Genomic DNA, 23,054 nt, shown 5'->3' on the forward strand with positions numbered 1-23,054 from the left:
ATAAAAAAGATACTAAATATGGCAAAACTCTGACTCATGCAGAGTCATCCTACAGTGCTCATTGAGAGGAAATCCCCCTATAGAGGAAACCACTGGGGAACTATGGCTAAAGGATTGCCATTCCATTGGGCTAAGAAGCTTAATGCCAACTTTAACTCACTATAGGCTTGATAGAATTTCACATAGCACCAGATAGTTGATTCAACAAATATAATAAGACGTGAATCCTTATACAAGTAATGGTTAAATAAGCATTTGTAAAATAGTGATTATAACAGGGCAGGTGGGAAAAGTTTGCTCCAATTTTTCTGGTGTGAGAAAGAGGAAGAGAAAAATATAAGTGGAAGTTAAATATCTTCATAAACCCGACTCTCTTCATGCTAAAAACACTGGATATTCCCATTCTATACTCCTTTGTATTAATGGAGAACCACCCTTGCTTCGAGTGTACACAACTGCAATAACAAAACTACAGGTGTTCTACATCTTTTCCCTCCCAAAGTCATGCTGTTCTTTACTTGGTGCTCTTGGGGTGTCTCAACTTTCTAAAATAAATATACAAAAATGTTACTTTGGATGTCAAAATGACCACAGCTTTATTTAAATCACAGGATTAAAACAATCACAGCGAGAGTCAGGTGAAGTGGTAGGCCATTGGGATTCATTAATATTATCTGACATATAGCACAGCGCCAGAAAGCAATAAAGGGGCAGCGAGCACCGGCTTGCCATTCATGCAGAGTCAGTAAACTTCAAGGGCACTAATGACCCACTTGAAGATCGTCACTCCTCACCACAGTGTCAACCTTGAATGACGTTGTTACTAGAGATAAGTAGATCTTTTGAAATTTTAATTCACCGTCTTTACCAAATTTTCTCATACAATTTGATCTGTGGAGAATAAACTTCAATTGCATAATTATAAATCCTCTAATTGCCTGTAAAATATATGTATAACACTTTGAATTCTCCTCAGAATCTATTGAACCTCTTTTGAGCTCTGCAATGCAAACAGAGCTCTTAATGTCCAAGTAGCATCTACCTCTCTGGCTAGGGGAAAATGAATGGTAACTGGTTAGAACCAGCAGACTATTTAACCACACACAAGGTTTTCAGATGTTGTAGGCTACTAGTATTCTAGAAATGGTCCAAAATTATCTATTTTTGAGGACAGATGTACAGTGACCAGCAAAAAAGCAACAATGTTTTGCACTTTTGACTTTCAGGCTCCATATCTCTCCATTCACTACTGCATTGGATGTGAGACTACCATCATTTTACAGACAATTATCGTGGCTATCACATACATAAATTTGACTTGCAGCTATCTAGCATATGATTAGTTATGCAGATTCTTGTCATGTCACTGTATACTACATGTTCCTAATACCTTTGTCATGGGGATATCGCATCAGAGAGGAGCCATACGATTGCGGCATCTGGTTACACAAACCCCTGTACATATTAGATCTGCTTCACCTTCTATTTCCAGTGCAGGTTTTCCTTGCTCAGTTATTGCAACGGTTAAATCAGCTCTGTCTATCACCTGGAGCTCTCCATCCTGAATTGCTTCAGCTGTTCTGTGTTGGCCACTCTACTTAAGGTATATATGCTCACCTCTTGCACTAGGGAATTGTGGTTATAATTACAACTTCCTGGTCTGGTGATGAAGGAGAAATCTGAATTAGTAGCAGTCGGTTGGTGTGATTTACAGAAGATATTTGCGTGGATTTTATATTTTGTGCTTATCCTAATCCTCTCCCATTTATTTTACTCCATCTACTGTTTCCTTGATTTCTACTCAGTTGTTTGGTGAGTGTATTTGTATGATTGTAGTTTTTTTCATCCCTGTTTGTTTCCACTGTCTGTCAGGTTTATGATATTCTATAAACTTCAGTCGCATACCTCCCTGGGTGGGAGAGGAAACAGATCAGCGTGCATATAGGAACATAGGAAGGTATGAGACCCCAATATCTCCACCTTCGAGGGTAATCTGGGGAACAGTGATAACCTAGGGTCCTCCTAGCTTGAGGGAGAGGGAAGGAGCTAATTCGGCTGGGAAATCCAGCTACAGAAATGTGACAATCTCAGCGTGTTATTAGGTTGATTCCGAAGTGAAAGGTCACTGGTTCGAATAGAGAAGCAGCCATGAAGACTTCCCAAGAATAGAGAAACAGCATAATACTGCTTATCAACAGCAGTCTCTAGGCCAAGAAAATTGCCAAACTGCATCATGTGAGTGCCTTGATAGTTGGATGAATATGACATGAAGTCCGTCCATCTATTCAAAGGCCAAGAGGTGGACATCTAGGCAAAATATCAGAGTCAAGAAGTCGGCTCATCACGAAGTCTATAAGTTCTGGCGCAACAAACACGGCAGTTGAGTTGGCTCGTATGCTTTATAATAGTGAGATCACAGATGTCCATGCAAGCACCATGCAATGCACATTACACAAGTCTGGAATGGTAGCTTGAAAATAGGTGAAGAAGCCTTGACTTCAATATCATCATAAGAAGGGACGGGTCGAGTTTGCAAAAAAGTACAAAAAGTGTACAGCAGAAGACTGGAAACAGGTGATTTAGAGCAAAAGTCAATAGACTAGGCTCTGATGGGTGCAAATGTTTCTGGAAGAAACAAGGGAAAAAGGGGCTAACGGATCAAGAAATTGAAGGAACTGTCAAGTTTAGTGGAGGAAACCTGATGATATAGTCTTGTTTCACAGTTAAAGATGTTTGATGCTTGGCCAGGATCAATGGTGGTCTCAATGCTGAGCTATATGTGAGTATCTTACAAGATTAATTATTTCGTACACTCGAGTACAGTGGGTACGAAAAGAATGACCTAGTGTTCCAGCAGGACAACAACCCGCAGCATACGCTGAGACTGGCAAAAAAATTGTTGAATGACATGTAGTGATGCTGGACTAACCCCTCCAGTCCCCAGACCTCAACAGAATTGAAAACGTATGGGTAGAGTTGAAGAAAATGCCATTTACATGCCCAAATGAGTTGACCAATATACAATAACTATGGGAACATGTAGAAGAGACCTAGGATCAGATTTGGGCTGAGTCATGTTTGAATCTGGTTGAGAGCATGCCCAGAAGAATGCAAGCAGTGTTGAAAGCCAAATGTGGATTTATAAAATGCTAACAAAATAATAAAAATTAAAATTAAAATTTTTAGGAGCAAAACACTAACAATGCAGTGATATGACAATAATCTGCATAACTAATTATATGCTAAATAGTTGCTAGTCAAATTTATGGATGAGATATCCAAGATGATATCTATAAAATGATGGTAGTCTCACATTCAAAGCAGTAGTGAAATATGGAGCCTGAAAGTCAAAGGTTCAAAACATTGTCACCCTTTTGCTCATCACTGTGTGCCTTCTGTTATTTATACACAGGTGGTGCAAATTGAATAAGGATTCAAATTTTATCACAATTTGGTGCAAAAATTATCCCTTTTTGGTGAGTATCAAAAGCTTTTCCCTTGTACTTTGCTAATCAAAAATTACAGTGCTTTGCGAAAGTATTTGGCCCCCTGGAACTTTTCAACCAGCGACCTGGGAGTCAGAGGTACATCCTGGTGTCTTCCCCATGGTGCTCCCTCCCATTTGAGCGATATTTCAATCCTTTTTGTTTGCCCCACCTCCTTCCAGCCCTCCGGGTAGGGTCTTCTGGAAAAGTGCTCGAGTTTCTAATTGCCTTCCATTATACTCGTTATTCGACTCAAGCCCATCGGAGTGTCTGACTTGCTCAATTCGATCTTCACTAATAAAGATATAAAAAATTCCAAACTTCACACATTAAATATTCAGCATTCTTCTTACATCATTTTCCATTATGTTGCTTATCAATACTGTTTCGCACATAATCCTTCATATTATCCATAAATATTAATAATTCCTATTATTCATCAATATCAGCATTGTAACAGGGAGTCCTAAAACTTAATTAACATTTAATTCAGATTCATTTTTCTAACAATAACCTTTTATTTTTGTCTTCTACATGTCTCATTTTACATAATATTCCTAGAGTCCTGGATCTTATAGCTTGTTAATGTGGAACCAGATTTCCACAATAGTAAATGCCATGGATTTAATTTTCTTTAGCTGCACATATTTGGGAAATGTTTATTTTATTAGTTTAAAAAAATGGACAGTCATTAGCATCTGATAACTGTGTAAGTAGGTGCCTGTAGCTCTCACACACTGACATTAGAAAAGCACACTTGCACATTTCTCACTCCCCCTTAAAGATTCCACTATCCCCAAACTGTCAGCAGTTTAACCACCCTTCAGACCATCTCTTTAAGTCTTTTTGCTTTGAGACAGGCCATTTAAAGAGGATCTTTCACCAAATTTCTCATATTGAACTGGACACACTGTGTAATAGTAGCCTTAGAATGGAATAAAACATTTATTTTTATTTATTATGCCTCTCAGTTGCAGAGATATTAGCAATCAAACTATTTGGTACTTAATGAGTTAAGCTGTTGATATGCATGTCTCCCTGTTTGATGCCGACCGATCATAAACAGGCAACAACACTCAAAAGAAAAAAAGAACACGCCCCCATCGTATCTCACAGCTGGTTTCTCAGTGTGTATGAGATATAATGATACAGCTCTGATCTCCTGGTATAACCTTCTGCTTGAGTTAGTGAGGGAAGAGGGACAGTGCAGCTTAGTTTAGCTGTGTCATATTACAAACCCTTCTATCAGCTTTCCTCTCCTAGGGCTTGTAAGCTCAACTGTACTGCCCATCCCCACTCCCAAAAATGCTTGTCCAGAGATGTGTCAGTATCACACGTCTAATGTGCTCAATTTGAAATCACTCTGCAGTGAGATCAGAGCAGGGTCTCAATACATCTCAGACATGAGTAGTCTAGAACAGGCAAGTTACTCCAGTATGAGAATGGAGCCCGCTCTCACTGTAGAATGGGTACAAGTTGCTTGAGCACCGCAGACATAAGTTTGATTAGTGATGCACTCAGGAATCAGGAGAACTGATAGCGAGGTTTGCAATGTGACACAACTAATCTGAGCTGTGCTACCCCTCCCCCCACACTGATTCAAGCAGGAGGTTAATCCCTGAGATCATTACATTTGATACACAGGGAACCAGAGCCAGGACAAGGGGTAGAAAGGTTAGGCATCTACCTAGGGTGCTACCGCTTGCCTGCCAGAGGGGGTGGCGCACTTTGAAAAAAAAATTCCTGAATGTCTGTAGTTGAACAGCGCCTTCCTGCGGCCACATGCATTCAGCACAATAATGGCCAGAGTGCAGACACACAGGGGATCAGTGTCAGTCACAGACACCACTCATCCCTCTCACTGCCTGCACCCCAGTGGTTGCTTCCTCCCCGAACTCAATTGTACTTGCTTTTTTGAGACATGAATACAATTGCTGTGATCACTGCCCAGCACAAGAGCAGAGGAACTGTTATCTCCCAGTTCTGCTGGGATATTGAGCAAAACACAGGTCATTTAAGGCCTGCATCTTTTTGGAGAAAGTACATGCTGGGGAGATGGTGGATGGAGAGCCTGAATTAGGTGAGTATATACCTTTTTTTATTATATTACTTAATGAGGGGCAGTGCAGGGAGGAATAAATTGAGAGACTGTGCAGGGGGGCATAAAATGATGTGCTGTGTGTGAGCAGGTTGCGGGATGCAGTGATGGACAGGAGACAGAGAAAGGGTTAACATATTTTACTTTAACAGATCTGTACTCCAAGCAGGGAGATAAAGAGTTAAACATGGGTAATGCAGGTAGTAGGTAATAAAGGGTATGCAATTTGGAAAAATGCAGGGGAAAATGACGGTAGCAGTTCTTATGGTATAACTTATCCAATCTGACTACTTCCAGACTGTAGCGTCCACGAGACAAGCGTTGGTGCCAACAACGGTCAGCGCGGGGTTAACCGGTGTAGTCCTGAGGACAATGACGAGCTGTGTCCTCTGGTGAGTCTCTGATGTCTCCTGCGGGATCCTCAGTCCAGCGGATGCTGTGGAGGGTAAGGCACAGGCCACAGCAATATCGGAGCCCAACATGGCCTGACAAATATGCATCAGGAGTCAGGATTCAGTTTGCGGTCACACACCCGGTACTTCTTAGGCGGCACGTGCGGTACTCACCAGCCCGGAGCGTTTGGCACCTTGCTTTGCAGGGGCCAATGAGCACACGGTATATCTCTGTTCACTGTCTCTGCGGGCAGCAGCAGGGATGCTGGAGCGCGGGCCTGTGCTGCTACGGTGCTCGAGGGGCGGAGCACTCACCTCCCACTGCTGCACGCTGTCATTTCCCACCAAGTCTGCCTGTTTCCGCACGTGCTTTTGCTTTTTTAGCCTCAGACACGCTCCCTGCTGGCAAGGGCATAGGTTATTCCGGTTCTTTAACCTTTCCCCGGACAACAGAGGAGACAGCCCCGACAGTTCCGGACCCGGCACAAGAAAGGTACCCCCAGCCCGGTCCTTCTGCTTACACTGTGCTCAGGGTTACATAATGAAGGACTGTGCATGAGGCATAAAATGAGGAGCTGTGCAGGTAAAGTATAAAATGAGGGATTGTGCAGGGGGGGCATAAAATGAGGGGCTGTGCGGGTGGGGAATAAAATGAGAGGTTGTGCGTGGGTAGGCACATAAGATGAGGGACTGTGCTGGGGGAATAAAATTAGGGACTGTGCATAGGGATATAAAATGAGAGGCTGTGCAGGGAGGGTATACATTGTGGGGCTGTGCAGGGGGATTCAATGAGGCTATGCATAGGAGGCATGCATAGCGGGGGGCATAAAATGAGGGGCTGTGTGTGGGTAGGCACATAAGATGAGGGACTGTGCAGGGGGCATAAAATGAGGGACTGTGCAGAGGGATATAAAATGAGAGGCTGTGCAAGGGGGGATAAAATGAGGGGCAGTGCAGGGTGAACATAAAATGAGGGGCTGTGGAGTGGGGAGCATAAAATGAGGGGCTATGCAGGACGGGCAAGAATTGAGGGGGTAGCAAATGAGGGATTATATGGGGGATAGCAAAATATATGAGGAGCTGTGGTGACCATACTCTATATTGGACTGTTGAAAACATTATGCTGGGGCTTGTGGTGACCATACTTGATAGGGAGCTGTGGGGAATATAATACTGGTTGGGGTGCTTTTTGTGGGCCATAATACTGTATTGGATTCTGTGGGGATCATCATAGTATACATGGGGGGCTGGTTTGGTCTTCATACAATTTATGGGGGGCTGTGGTGGACATCATACTATGTATGTGGGGTTGTGGTGGTGACCATCTCTATATGTAAAAGTGAATGTATGTATGTATGTGTGTATCACCAACCAATCACGAAGCATCTTTCATTTTACCAGAGCTCGTTAAAAGTAGCTGAGCTGTGATTGGTTGCTATGAGCAAGTTTTCCCACTTGACAACACCTCAGCAGACACTGACATGGTGGGAGAAATCTAGCATCCCCGGGAATATAAGCTCCCAGCCATTGTCTGCCCCCTTGAAAGGAGAAGAGAGCACATGACAGAAATTAATCCCCCCCCTCCCTGCCCATATCCTCATCACGCATCCTCCATCCTGTAGGCACATCTTCCCTCTTAAAGGGATCATTGGTATGGAAGTCAGAGCAAATCCATCCAGGGCTTTGGTTTTGACCCAAGGCCTCTCTTAAAGGGATCCCTGGTATGGAAGTTAGGACCGTTCCACTCAGCTCTGTGGTTCTGACCTCAGGGTCTCTTAAAGGGATCATTGGTATGGAAGTTAGGGCAAATCCACTCTGCGCTTTGGTACTGACCCCAGGCCTTTCTTAAAGGGATCTCCAGTATGGAAGTCAGGGCAAATCCATCCAGCGCTTTGGTTCTGACCCCAGGCCTCTCTTAATGGGATCCCTGGTATGGAAGTTAGGACCGTTCCACTCAGCTCTGTGGTTATGACCCCAAGGTCTCTTAAAGGGATCATTGGCATGGAAGTTAGGGCAAATCCACTCTGCGCTTTGGTACTGACCCCAGGCCTTTCTTAAAGGGATCTCCTGTATGGAAGTTAGCGCAAATCCCTCAACGCTCTGATTCTGACCCCAGGGTTATTTTAAAGGGATCATTGGTATGCAAGTCACGGCAAATCCACTCAGCGCTCTGGTTCTGATCCCAGTCTCTCTTAAAGGGATCCCCGGTATGGAAGTGAGAGTAAATCCACTCTGCGCTTTGGTACTGACCCCAGGTCTCTCTTAAAGGGATCTCCGGTATGGAAGTTAGGGTAAATTCCTCAACGCTCTGATTCTCACCCTAAGCTTCTATTAAAGGGATCATTGGTATGGAAGTCAGGATAAATCCACTCAGTGCTCTGTTTCTGACCCCTGGCCGCTCTTAAAGGGATCTCCTGTATGGAAGTTAGGGCAAATCCCTCAATGCTCTGATTCTGACCCCAGGGTTATATTAAAGGGATCATTGGTATGCAAGTCACGGCAAATCCACTCAGCGCTCTGGTTCTGATCCCAGTCTCTCTTAAAGGGATCCCCGGTATGGAAGTGAGGGAAAATCCACTCTGCACTTTGGTACTGACCCCAGGCCTCTCTTAAAGGGATCTCCGGTATGGAAGTTAGGGTAAATTCCTCAACGCTCGGATTCTCACCCCAGGCTTCTATTAAAGGGATCATTGGTATGGAAGTTAGGACCATTTCACTCAGCACTCTGGTTCTGACACCAGGCTGATGGGATGATGTGGGATATTAGGGGTAGCAGTCCAGTGGCTCTGGCTGATGGGATGATGTGGGATATTAGTGGTAGTAGTCTGGTAGCTTTGGCTGACGGGATGATGTGGGATATTAGGGGGAGTAGTACGGCGGCTGTGGCTGACGGGATGATGTGGGATATTAGTGGTAGTAGTCCGGTGGCTCTGGCTGACGGGATGATGTGGGATATTAGGGGGAGTAGTCCGGCGTCTGTGACGGGATGATGTGGGATATTAGTGGTAGTTGTCTGGTGGCCCTGGCTGATGGGACGATGTGGAATATTAGGGGTAGTAGTCCGGTGGCTCTGATGGGATGATGTGGGATATTATAGTGAATGTGGCTATGCGGAGTGGGCGGGGCTCTACAGTACACTCAGCGTTATATATATATATAATCATTATAATTTGTTATAACTAACCGTAGTTTATACTATGCCCGGGCAGTGCCGGGCTCTTCAGCTAGTACTATATATAGGCGGCTTGCTGTGGATAACATACCGTTTGAGTGGCTGTGGTGACCATCATACTGTGTAGAGGGACAGTGTGAGGATTGGTTACAGTTTGAAGAGGGCAGCATGGTGGGCAATAAGAGGGCATAGTGTTAAGAGGGAGCACAGAATGAATATGGAGAGGGGACAGCATGAATTGGGAGCACAATATGGAGGGGTTAGCATGGCAGGTGGACAGTATGGAGATATAGAAAGTGTAATGGAAAATTAGAGAGAGGACAGCCATAGTATATGCAGTGGTTCACAAAGGCGGATGGTGTGGGAGTTATAGCTGATAATGGTAGACAGTGTGAAGGCCATATACCATAGGAGGCTTATTTTGGGTACAATATGGACTGATATTTTCATGCAAAGGACATGCTAATACTGTGTGGGGATGTGCTGCAAAAGACTAGAGAATAGAGAGCTCTGTAGAGACAGGCTGTGGATGTGAAAAGTAATCACGGCATCTAAATAAGATGGAGATGAAAAGAAAGAAACAACTCCAGAGAAGATGTAATCTACAATGTACCTGGATGTAAAAGTTTATTTGTGATACTGACTACATCTCATCAGTACGAGGTTCCTGTGTTGTCTGCAGTCTGATGATGGCTGTTAGTAACAACTGACACTATCTCCTTACCATTGTAAAGAATATACTGGTAGTTGTAGTGTTTTAAGTTCATGCAATACAATTGTTTATTGGGCTGACTTGACATTACAATTGATAGTTGTACTAAGCTTGGATCTTGTATTCAAGTACTTCTAGTTCTGTTCATGTATTCAAGTACTTATGGTGGTTCTGGTGACATTTACTGATGGCTGTTCTGGTGATGTAGTCATGTACTGATGGTGGGGCTGTTGATATATTCATGTACTGGTTGTGGCTTCTAGTGATTCATTTATTTACTGATGATGTTTCTGGTGCCATATTCATGTACTATTGATGGCTCTGGTGCTCTAATTATGTACTGATGATGATTTTGGTTTTGTATTCATGCACTTATGATGGCTCTGGTGATGAAGATAACACCAAAATCATCTTCACTACATGAATACAGAACCAGAACAACCATTACTACATGAATATGTCACCAGAACTGGAATACATCACTATAACCACCATCAGTTTTGTGCAAGCTGTATTTGTCGCATGACTGATGTAAAAACCATCAAATTGATCCCTTTATCTATAATGGGGGTCTATTTATTTGCCATTAGGATATCTGCCAAATGCTGAACACCTTAATTGAAACCAAATGGCCCCCATTATATTTACGCTATATTAGTTTCCATGACTATGCTTGGGTTTGACATTTAAAATACAGAACATCAGGGATGATTATTGCTATTTCTTCACCTGTATTGTGTAAATGGTCAGCAAAAAATTATTGATTTTGTATCTAAGTTTGAAATTGCATTCCCTGTATTTAGCTTTGAAATTGGATTCCCTATTACGTCACCTCCCTAAAGAACACCACTTTTTTTTTTACTTTTGTTGATATTTTTTGTGAAAAACGTAACAATTCTAGTGGAAGTAGTCATCAGAGCTTGTAACCTGACCCATTCGAGGGGAAGATGCATTAGGGGTACTGTTGCCTTAGTCTTTGATCTATTCCTTTGTTTTGGGGTGGGGAGGTGCCATTAGCTTCATCTGCCTAGGGCACCAAAATACCTTGTCCCAGCCGTTTGGGAACCTTGCTTTCAGCTATTGTGGAGGCATGCTTTTTTTTCCTTTGAGTGTTGCTGCCTGCTTATGATTGGTCAGCATCATACTGGGAGAAGAAGTACACGCCCCCAAAGAAAACTGTCTGATAACACCCATTTGTTGACACATTAAGTGCCAAATACTTTGCTAATATATATGCAACAGAGGTGAAATTAAATAATAAAAAAAACAAACATTTTATGCCACCCTGCAGCTACTATACCATCCCGTGTCCAACGTAATATTTTAACTTGAAAAATTTGGTGACGGGTCCTTTTTAATATCTGCCAGATGTGATTTCATTTCTTTGACTTGAGCCCATCAATAGCATATTGGTATTTTCAGTTGCATTGTTCAAAACTGGAACATGAGGCCAGTCTTCATCTTAAGTTGTAATTTCAATTTCAATTCAATAGAATCAGAACCCTACATTATTTTTTTCTTTTTCTTTCTAAAAATAACTTATCTTAATACCTTAAAAATAAATAACCCACCCTATATTCTCATTAACGTTGTCAGGTTAATAAGAGTCATAGACAGTGATCTTCCATACATGTACTGTATGTATTTATTTTTCTTTGTGAATTCATTTGTGGGGCTCAGCAGCTCTCTGTTGTAAGACATATTATCTACATGACATGCATTTGAGCATTTTTGTGCCCCGATATATACTTTACTTTGTTTCGCGTATCATTCACTACCAGTGTGACTTGATCTGACGCTTTGTAGTTTAGCACCAATACCTTAATAAAGAAAAGGTCATTGACTTTATTCTTTTCCATGTATAAGTCAAATGATGTCAACCAGAAATGTGTATAACAAAAGTCACACAATGCCTTTTCGTGCACTGTGAAAGGTCATCAAATCTGCACACATCTAACCTAGAAATTACATAAGAATGTCTATAGAGTTGACATCAATTGTGGCTAAATCTGCAGTTGTATTCAATCAGTGGGAAAAAGAACATAAATTAATTTAGTATCTTCAAAACTTGGGTCCTCTGACCACCCTATTGCCTCGCCATGCTGCCATCCAGATGAAGAATAAATGTGGCATTCACTTCTATTTGAGATAGCAGAGCAAGAGCACTCACCTGTTTCTGTGACTCCCGAGGAATTGCATGAACAGAGCCATATAATAAGGGGCCAACTTGTATTCTTTCTCCTACAGAATTTGGGTTTAGTCACTCTTTATTCAGGCAGTATAGGACGTAGGGATCACCATTCCTGAAACAGTTATGGGTTCTATAGGTACTATATGCCATAAATGTCAAAGAACGAAGTACTTCATTGAGGAAACAGTTGATAACTATAGTTTATCATCTTCTTCATTTTTTTGCCATTCTGTAAAAATTGAAAGATCTGCAAATTGATATATCAGTAAAGTATTGATTTCTAGCACATACTGTAGCTCTCATGACAGCTATGGCTAAAGAATATTAATACTCCTCATCCAGCCAGGAGTAAAATATTTCCTGCTAACTCAAGGAACTGAAAATGGATCTTGTTGTTGTATATAAATGGGTCTTACAAAACCTAATGAGGCTAATGCTAATTATTGATTACATTTTAAAGAACCATAATATCGGAAAATAACCTATTGTTTGGTCCATGTTTTAAAACATCTTGAAAACTATTTGTAGAGTGCAATTAAGTTGTGGTGTATCCGTTTAAGTATACTGTAGGATGCAATAGCAATCTCTCAGGGAGGCAACATGCTTGGTGGTGACTGTTAGCACCATGCCGGCTTCTTGGCGTGTCAGTTCACTCACCAGTTCTGCATGCTCCCAGCAGCACTTCCAGCTGGGCCTCTGGCCATGTTCTAGGCACGTGCGCGCACGCTCCTGCCCTCTTAAAGGGCCAACACATGCACTTGCTATTTCCTCCCCAGCCAATGGTTTTGAGGAATTATGTATATATTGCTTCCTCTCCACTGGGGAGGTGCCTGAGCAACCTTCCTATTACAGTCTATGCTGTGAAAGGTCGCATACCAGTGCAGGTCCTGCCTGCTGTACTCTAAGTACAAATCCTACCTGTTGTACTCCAAGTACAAATCCTGCTTGCTGCACTCTGAAGCAAATCCCGCTTGCTGCACTCCGAAGCAAATCCTGCTTGCTGCACTCTGAGGCCAATTCTGCCTGTTGCACTCTGAAGCAAATCCTGCTAGCTGCACTCTGACGCAAACTCTTTCTCTGACACAAACCCTGTCTACTGCACTCTGAGACAAGCTCGGCCTGTTGCTCCATCTCGTCTGTCCTTCGGGTCCAGCTGCTGCGCGACCGTTGGTCTGCCCTGGAGGGGCACCTGGCATTCATTGGGAGCCAAGTCTAAACTCACCAACAGAGGCTCTAGTGAATAGTCAGGTGATCACTTAGTCACACCCCTCCAGGCTCTCCACGGTCCGTGGCACAGTGGTTCCACAAACCACGATCGTAACTGTGACATAATTATGAATGGGGCACTGTGTTGAATGATTACAGTTACATAAAACTTACTTGAAAATTAGTCTTCTGACAAACTCCTCAACAGCTTCTCCTCTAATCTGTCGCAGTCTATAAGTCACTGTCGAACCCCTCTGTTGGTCATCTCTCTTGGCTGCTATGCCCTGTAATAGCCTAAAATATGACAAAAACGGAGTGTACATCCAAAATAGATAAAAAATACAAGATTTTATTCAGATATAAATATCATCACATAATGTTACCAATGCATAAACAAAGGGTTCATAGAAAGAAGGGGAAGAAACAAGCAATTTAATATATAGAGCCGGGCTTGAAACTAAACATGTGCACAGGTGGGAGAGTGGCAACATCAATCCATCTGAGTAAAATGCATCATGGCTGCCGCACAAAGGTACAAGTGGTAATGTAAACAGTAAATACTTAACCCCTAAGGGGTAATAAAGTGCAAAAGAATTTTAACCCTAAAGTCACTAAGACCAGTGTGAGTGATTACAAAAAAAGTCCAAATGGCTACAACTAGCCACTAACAGCAGTTTAAGATGTCCAAAATTGCATAAAGTAATGGTAAGGCCACTCTTACCCATAGTCCCTCTTCAAAGGATCCCGGAACACGCAGCCCCAACGCGCGTTTCACGTTGGCTTCCTCAGGAGGTTAAAATTCTTTTGCACTTTATTACCCCTTAGGGGTTAAGTATTTACTGTTTACATTACCACTTGTACCTTTGTGCGGCAGCCATGATGCATTTTACTCAGATGGATTGATGTTGCCACTCTCCCACCTCTGCACATGTTTAGTGTTAGGCCCGGCTCTATATATTAAATTGCTTGTTTCTTCCCCTTGTTTCTATGAACCCTTTGTTTATGTATTGGTAAAATTATGTGATGATATTTATATCGAATAAAATATTATATTTTTTATCTATTTTGGATGTACATGTGGTCATAGCAGGTACGCGGGATGCAGTGACGAGACGCGAGGCGGATTGAACTTTAGGTAGAAACTTTTATGGATTGAAGCTGGTAGGGCTATCCTAAGCTATCATACAAAATAACAGAAATTGTCCTCGCAGGGACCCAGTACAAGAAAACACTGATTATGAGAACACGACTACTCCGGCAAAGGCTGGTCACTATAGGGCAGCGGTATGGCCGACTACGGGTCCTTAGTTATATTGTGTCACTTATCCATCTGGACGTCCCTCGGTGTCTGGGACGAAGGTGATTCGGTGTTGCAACCGCTGTGCCCAGCTGCTGAAGATCTGGCGTAGTGTTCGGGCATTCCGACGCCCATGCGAAGCAGGGGCACAACAGGCCTTAGAAAAGTTCTTTGGCAGAGTGTCCCCCAACAAGGGCAGCGGAATACCACCCGGGAGTGGGAGAGTCGAGGCCGCAGCCCCCGAACAGGGGCAGGCAGCGGCAGTGCTGAGTGGCGGTTGTTATGCCACTGGCGCAGCCAGCGGCTGCACTAGGGAATCCGTGGCGGGCGACGGCCCGGCCCTTGCCACAGACGGGAGCGGGGAGGTGGCGGCTACGGGCGGCAATGAACAAGCCGCAGCCGCGGTCGGGAGTGGAGCAGTAGCGGCTGCGGGCAGCAGTGGGCAGGCCGCAGCCGTGTGCTGGAGTGAGGCGGCATCGGCCGCGGGTGGCTGCGGGCTTGCCACAGCCGTGAGCTGGAGTGAGGCGGCAATGGCCATGGACTGGAGTGAAGAGGTGGTCTTCTGTCGGTCGGTTCGGCGCCGTCTCCCCGCAGTCCACCGTGAGTCTCCCTCCTGTCGCTGTCCTCCTCTCTGGTTACTGCTCGTGGCTCTGGCTCCCTGGCGCTTCCACGGTCTCCTGCTTCTTCTCTCCCGTTCTGCTGACTCACTCTGACTGGCGTCCTCCGCCTGTTTTATATAGGCTCCTCCCCCAACCATCCTGTCAGTCTCAGCAGTCCATCTCCTAACTTGGCTCCCTGGAAACAGACCCCCTAGGAACCTAGGTGATGGTCCCCTTGGTTCCGGCCCAGACACTCGGTGGGGGCCCATCCTCCTTCACTCCCCCATCTTGTATGCTCGCCAGTCCTTGGGCGAGGGCCTTAGTAGGCTCGGGTTGCCCTTTGAAGATGAAAGTTCTCGTTGCCATACAAACTGGTCCTGTTTGTAACGTTTGGGGGGTTTGCCAGCTGTTGACTGCTCGGAGCGTCTTATTTTGACTGTGGTGGAGCTTTCTGGGGTGGTGGAAGGTGGTGGGCTGGTCGATTCTGGCGAGCTGACTGGGCCTACTGGGATGTCATTTCTTGGAGGGCCCGCGGGCACTGCTGGGAAGTCTTCTTCGTCATCCAGGTCCCAGACCTTTGGCAGTGGTTCGGGGACCTGAGGAGTAGGCTCAGGTCGCATGGGGTTGGTGGATGTACAGTGCCGCAACATATTACGGTGCACAGTGCAGGTGGGAAGTGCCCTGTCTTTTTCAGGTTGTATTTCGTACACAGGCCCGTCGGAGCTTATTCGGCGCAATACTCGGTAAGGACTTTCTTCCCACCGAGGTTCTAACTTGTTCTGGGGGCGCTGGTCTAGTATGAGTGCTCGATCCACAGTCTGGAGATGGGTGGGCGGAGGCAGAGTTCCTCCTGGGTGTTCTAGGTCCTGGAGTTTTGTATGGACGATTCAGTGGAGAGTTTGTGGCCGGTGTCGGTGGTTTTGAACCAACGACGACACCCTGGTCCAGGGTTGGTGTTCCTATGGGTTCAATTCTACCTCTGTTATCCCTTTGTCTAATCACCCAAATAGCAGTGAATAGGAGGTATAGCTGGTAACCCAGTGCAACCGTTTGTTATAGACCCACACTAGTTCAGGGACATACTCAGGCCAGCGAGCCTTCCGGTCACTCTCCAGGGTACGCAACATTTGAATTAGTGTCCGATTAAATAGTTTGCAGGCCCCGTTTCCCTGCGGGTGGTGTGGTCCAGGATTCATTGATACCATAGAGACGAGATAACTCCTCCATAACTTTCCCCAGGAAGCACGCTCCCTGGTCTGAATGCATCCGTTGAGGGCAGCCGTACACTTGGATAAAGTTTTTACAAATTGCATATGTGGCCGACTCCGCAGTTTGATCTCAGGCGGGGGTTACCACGACAAATTTGGTGAAATGGTCCACCATGATGAGACAATGTTCATACCCCTGGTATGTGGGACCAATGGTCAAATAGTCCACCGTCAAGAGCTCGAGGGGTGCTGATGTCACTATCGTTTGCACTGGGGCCCGTTTTGCGGGTGGTTTAGCTAGCTCACATCGGCGGCAGGCCCGGCAAGTTTCGTCCACAGCAGCGTGCAAGCGCGAATGGTAAACTATCTGCTGCAACCATTGCAAGGTCTTTTGAGCTCCGACGTGAGCCCCTTTTTCCTGGGCTTCCCGAGCCAGTTCACTGAGTTGGGCTCCAGGCACGACTACCTGCCAAGTTGTTGCAGACGTCGCCCGTGATGCTGCCTGACGATACAATAGTCCTTTTTTAATTACTAGTTTCTCCCATTGGCGTAACATCAGCAACATATCCTGAGTCAGGTCTGTCTCTGAGAGTCGGTGGGTAGTCTGCCGGTGGTTACCCATCAGCATAGGAGCCCAATTTCTTCATCTTCTTGCTGCTGTTGGATCCATCTGTCACGTGATTATTCCAGCATACCCCTTGGGGGTCCTAGATGGGATTCTTCCTGTGTGGCAGCCATGAGCACGGCGGCGGTGAGGGCGAACGGCATCTCTTCCCCTTCCAATTCGTCGTCTCAACTTTTTCCTGGGGTTGTATGCCAGATCCTGGAGAGGGCGTCAGCGTGTACATTTTTTGCTCCTCTTTTATAGATGATCTTATAGTTGAACTTGGCCATCCGGGCCACCCATCGCTGCTCCAGAGCCCCTAGTTTAGCATTTTCCAAATGGGCCAGCGGGTTGTTGTCGGTTCGCACCACCACTTCGGAGCCTGCCAGGTACTCTGCGAACCGCTCCGTCATGGCCCACACTACCGCGAGGAGCTCAAGCTTAAAGGAGCTGTAATTGTCAGGGTTACGCTCGGAGTCATGAAGTGATTGGCTCCCATAAGTGATCACTCTCTCCCGGCCGTCTTGAACTTGTGACAATACAGCCCCTAGCCCGTGGAGGCTCCCATCGGTGTGCAGTATGAACGGTTGCTAGAAATCCGCATAAGCTAACACCGGGGCACCCGAGAGTGCAGCATAAAGGTCTTGGAAGGCTTCCTCTTGCGGTTGTTGCCACTGGATTTTCCACCCATTCACCCTGGCAGGAGCCCTCTTTAGCATGTCCTGCAGGGCTTGGGCTCGGAGTGCAAAATTCTTTACGAAACGACGGTAGTATCCGGCCAACCCCAGGAAGGTCCGCACGTCTTTTACCGTCTCGGGGGTAGGCCATCCCTGGATGGCGGCAACCTTTTCCAGGGACGGTCTAACGCCCTCGACCGAGACGATATGCCCCAGATATTCGATCTGAGTGCAAAACAGGTGGCATTTCTGGGGTTTTACCTTCAACCCATACTTCTGCAGCCGGCCAAGCACCTGCCCCAACCGCCGCAGGTGGTTCTCAGACGTGGCAGCATAGATGATGATATCGCCCAGGTATATCAGCGTGGCTTCGAAGTTGAGATCTCCCAGACACCTCTCCATCAGCCGCTGAAAGGTTCCTGGGGCGTTGGCCAGCCCAAACGGCATCCGATTGAACTCAAACAGTCCCATGGGGAGAATGAACGCCGTCTTGGCCCTGTCTTCCTCCGACATGGGCATCTGCCAGTACCCACTGGCCATATCTAATGTTGAGAAGTACGTCGCCGTCCCCAAGGCGGACAGGGACTCTTCTTTGTGGGGCAGCAGGTATGAGCCTTTGATGGTGCAGGCGTTCAGCTTCCGATAGTCCACACAGAGCCGCAGGGTGCCATCCTTTTTGCCGACCAACATGATGGGAGCCGCCCAGGGGCTATAACTTTCTCGTATGACCCCCTTCCACAGCATTTGGACCAGTAAAGTTTTCACCTCCTGGTATAGCTGTGGAGGGATTTGCCGATATCGTTCCCGGATGGGGGCCGTTCCTGCAGTGGGAATTCCATGCGTGATGGCTGTGGTGCATCCAAAATCATCCTCGTGGCTGGCGAATACCTCGTGGTACTGTCTGAGTAGGGTTTCGACTTGGAGAAGTTGGGCTGGAGTCAGGCCAGAGAGTTCGGCCCACATTCTTTCCAGGATTTTTTGGACCTTTTCCTGGGTCGAGAACTCGGCAGTCTGCAGAGTTCGAATAGTCACTACCCAAGGGTCCTCAGGTTGCACCTTTAATTGGACCCTAGGGACTGGCAGCACCTTTTTCAAAGGCCTTACCAGCTTGCCCATTTCGGCCCGGGGCTTTAAGATGATATTTTGGTCTTCTAGGTTGACGCAGCACACCAGGATGGTCCCTCTCCGCACCGTGGTCAGGGAGCGGGCCACCAGTATGCCAGGATGCAGGCGTTCTGAGTAGCATGGCTCCACCTGCATCTCCACACCATCCAAAGGCATCGAGGCCCAGATAGGCAGGGCCACCACTGTCTGCCTGGGAGGCAGCACGAGCGGGGGAGCCGCTGGCACGATGACTTTGCCCAGTGCCTCACCCTCCTGGCAGTCCTGGAGAACTCTTGCCTCCCACACCAACAGCTGGAAGACCTGCCCTTGGGCCATGCGGGAACCCCACTGCTTCAGGGTCTCTTGCGTGGGGTCGTTGAGGAGTAAATTGCCAAACTCCCGCAGTATGTTCATACACAGGATGACTGGACGCTGATTATTGGTTTCCCCTAGGGTCAGGATCACTCCCCGGCGGCCGAGGGATTTGCCACACAGCGTCATCTGCATCCAAACCACTCTGGCAACAGGGACCGGTAGTTGATTGGCGGCTACCAGTCTTATCATGGACCCCCACTGGTGTCTTGCTGCCTCGGGAAAATGCTGCAGAAAATAAGTTGCAGACATGGTCATTACTTGTGACCCATGTCCACTAAGTACCGTACGGCACAGCCCTTGACATCTACCCATACCACTGGACACTTTACGACCTGATCTTCGGGACTTCCACCACCTCATGTCATGGCTTCTGGCTCCGAGCGGCGTCCCCCCAGCCCGGAGCCCTCTAGTTTAATGGCCGCCGGGGTGGACATCTCCCATGCTGTGGACACTCTCGTGTGAAGTGGCCCAGCTCCCCACACTCATAGCATCGGGGCTGCGAGGGTCGGCCTCTCCGGGCAATGCGAGGCCCCGGGATTGAAACTAGGCTGACCAATCGTAATCTCAGTCCTTCTTTTCACTTCAGCCAACTCGCCCCTGATGTTCTTCAGCTCTTGTTTCATCTCTTCAATCCATTGGGGCTCCCCGACAGCGCTTACGGAGGCCTCCACACTCTGGACCTTCCCACGGGGACCACCATCCCCTGCTCCTGCTCTCGAGCACGTGCCTGACTCCCCACCTCAGAGAAGGCCATACGTGGGTTCACTCGGACCTGCTCCCGTAACGCCTGCTTTATTAATGGGTCTCGGAGTCCAGTCACTAACAGGTTGTGTAGGGTATTGTCGATGGGTCCTACCCCTACGCCGTCCTTCCGCTCGATGGCCGTGTATAACTCCTGGAGGACATTCATATACTGGGTGATGGTCTCCCCCTCTTCCTGCATTCGACTGAACAACCGGGTCCTCAACTCTCCCATATTTGTTGGATCCTCATGGTGGGTCTATTCCAGAATCCGCAAGACCATGGCAAAGGTGGTGCGATGTCCCGGGGGCCTCAACATTACTGAATCCCGGGACTCTCCATCTAACGCCATGAGAGCTACCTCGGCTTCCAGGTCAGGGGTCATTGGATGCATTTGGAAGAGCCCTCGCATTCGCTCTGTCCAGCTACACAGCATGGTCTTGGAGCCGGAGAACCTAGGCAGGTTGCTTAGCATAGCCCCCAAAGAAATACTGGACCGGGGGCCCTCATTATTTGCTGAATCTACAGCCCCGCTCTGGTCTGGGGCGTCGTTGTCCGCGCTCGGAGACTGCTGACTACGCCAAATGTGGTCATAGCAGGTACGCGGGATGCAGTGACGAGACGTGAGACGGATTGAACTTTAAGTAGAAACTTTTATGGATTGATGCCGGTAGGGCTATCCTAAGCAACCAAACAAAATAACAGAAATTGTCCTCGCAGGGACCCAGTACAAGCAAACACTGATTATGAGAACACGACTACTCCGGCAAAGGCCGGTCACTATAGGGCCGCGGTATGGCCGACTAGGGGTCCTTGGTCATATTGTGTCTCTTATCGGTCTGGATGTCCCTCAGCATCCTGGACGAAGGTGATTCGGCGTCGCAGCCACTGGGCCCAGCTGCTGAGGCTCTGGCGTAGTGTTCGGGCATTCTGACGCCCAGGCGAAGCAGTGGCACAACAGGCCCTAGAAGAGTTCTTTGGTGGAGTGTCCCCCAACAGGGGCAGCGGAATACCAACCGGGAGTGGGAGAGTCGAGGCCAAAGCCCCCGAACAGGGGCGGGCAGCGGCAGTGCTGAGTGGCGGTTGGTAGGCCACCAGCGCAGCCAGCGGCTGCACTAGGGAATCCGCGGCGGGTGACGGCCCGACCCTTGCAGCTGTCGGGAATGGAGCAGTAGTGGCTGCGGGCAGCAGCGGGCAGGCCGCAGCCGCGGGCTGGAGTGAGGCTGCAACGGCCGCGGGTGGCTGCAGACAGTCTGCAGCCGCGAGCTGGAGTGAGGCAGCAACGGCCATGGGCTGGAGTGAAGCGTTGGTCTTCTGTCGGTCGGGCCGGCGCCGTCTCCCCGCAGTCCACCATGAGTCTCCTTCCTGTCGCTGTCCTCCTCTATGGTTACTGCTCGTGGTTCTGGTTCCCTGGCGCTTCCACGGTTTCATGCTCCTTCTCTCTCATTCTGCTGACTCACTCTGACTGGGGTCCTCCGCCCCTTTTATATAGGCTCCTCCCCCAACCATCCTGTCAGTCTCAGCGGTCCATCTCCTAACTCGGCTCCCCGGAAACAGACCCCCTAGGAACCTTGATGACGGTCCCCTTGGTTCCGGCCCGGACACTCGGCGGGGGCCCTTCCTCCTACACTCACTCCGTTTTTGTCGTATTTCAGCATATAGTGAGTGTTCCTAGTTGAAAATCCTTTTTTGGTCCCTTTGCAATGTACTCTGAGGATCATTTATGATGCAGTAATATTGTACTTCGTTCTAATTTGTATATGCCCTGTAATAGCCTGTCTGGCAACATGCACACTCTCGTGAACTACTTACTCAATTACTATGTCACACTTCCTCACAAACTAGCATTAGCTTTCAGACTTCCTTTAGTGTGTCTATCTCCTTTCCCAGCCGTTTTGTTGTCGCTAGAATATTCGTCATAATTGGTAACAGTCACTCTGCCCTAATAACAAGCGGACTCTTCATACACAGGAAAAGATCTCTCTGTGCTAGTAATTCTTCATCTTTTTCAAGGGCCTCATTTCCACTTGCACATAAACTCAAAGAGTGAAATGAGAGAAATAAAATCGCATTGCACTCGCACCAATGTTATGCTATGAGTCAATGCTCATCTGCGATTTTTTTCCTCAGCTTGAAGTCAAACTGAGTAAAAAATGTGAGTGGCCTCTTATATCGGATGAGACTCGCTAAAACAAGTCAATTGGTGCGAGAAAAAAAGCAGACGGCACAAAGACCATCCGCATGTCTTCCGATTTTTACAGCTACATTACCTTTCTGAAGCATAGAACACTGCGAATGGTCTTGTAAATGATTGTAGAATTATAGTGGTAGCCTGAGCCTGGAGTCACACACAACCATTAAAAAATCGGACCGATTTTTACGTTACTAAATCGCACAAAGATTTCTTGTCCAGGGATCCGTCTGTCATGTGAATTTCCGGCGATGAACCGATTTTATTCGTATCTAAGCATCCGTTTGACATCCAATACCAATGCCTGATGCTCTTTCCTGTTGACCTGGAGACGTCTTGCGATTTTATCGCAAGTCACACTTGTGGTCCGTTTGTAATCCGATTTTTAATCGCACCCATAGACTTGCATTGGCGAGTCCGATCCGAAAATTGGTGACAATCACAGCATGCTGTGATTGTCTCCGTCCGAGTAAACGTTCCGAAAAAAAATCGGATGATGGGAGCTGCACCATAGAATAACATTGGGACGAATGCAATGCGATTTTTTATCGCATTGCATTCGTCCGATTTTTTTCGCTAGTGTGACTCCAGCCGTAGAGAAAAAAACACGTCATATGGATGTCATACGGATGCTATGTGAGAAAAATGGCATTGTACTCACAAGACACCCGCATGGCACTAATCTCAATTTTCTGGATCATATTGGAGTGATTTTTTTTTAAACACTTGTGGGAGAGAGACCTTAGTCTTAGTTTTTCTTTATTAATAAGTTTGCAAAAATTTCTACATTTCTGTTTTTTTCAGTCAAGATGGGGTGCAGAGTATACATTAACGATAAAAAAAAGAACTGTTTTGAATTTACCAAATGTCTGCAATGAAACAAATAGTGAAAAATTTAAAGAGGTCTGAATACTTTCCATACCCACTGTACAGATATAGATAGATATAAATATGTCAGTGAGATAAATTAGTGCAGTGCATGTGCAGCTTGCTGTACATGTA

The sequence above is a fragment of the Dendrobates tinctorius genome, unplaced genomic scaffold, assembly GCF_039654945.1.
Source record: "Dendrobates tinctorius isolate UK_male_01 unplaced genomic scaffold, ASM3965494v1 ptg000082l, whole genome shotgun sequence".
In the NCBI taxonomy this organism is placed as follows: Eukaryota; Metazoa; Chordata; class Amphibia; order Anura; family Dendrobatidae; genus Dendrobates; species Dendrobates tinctorius.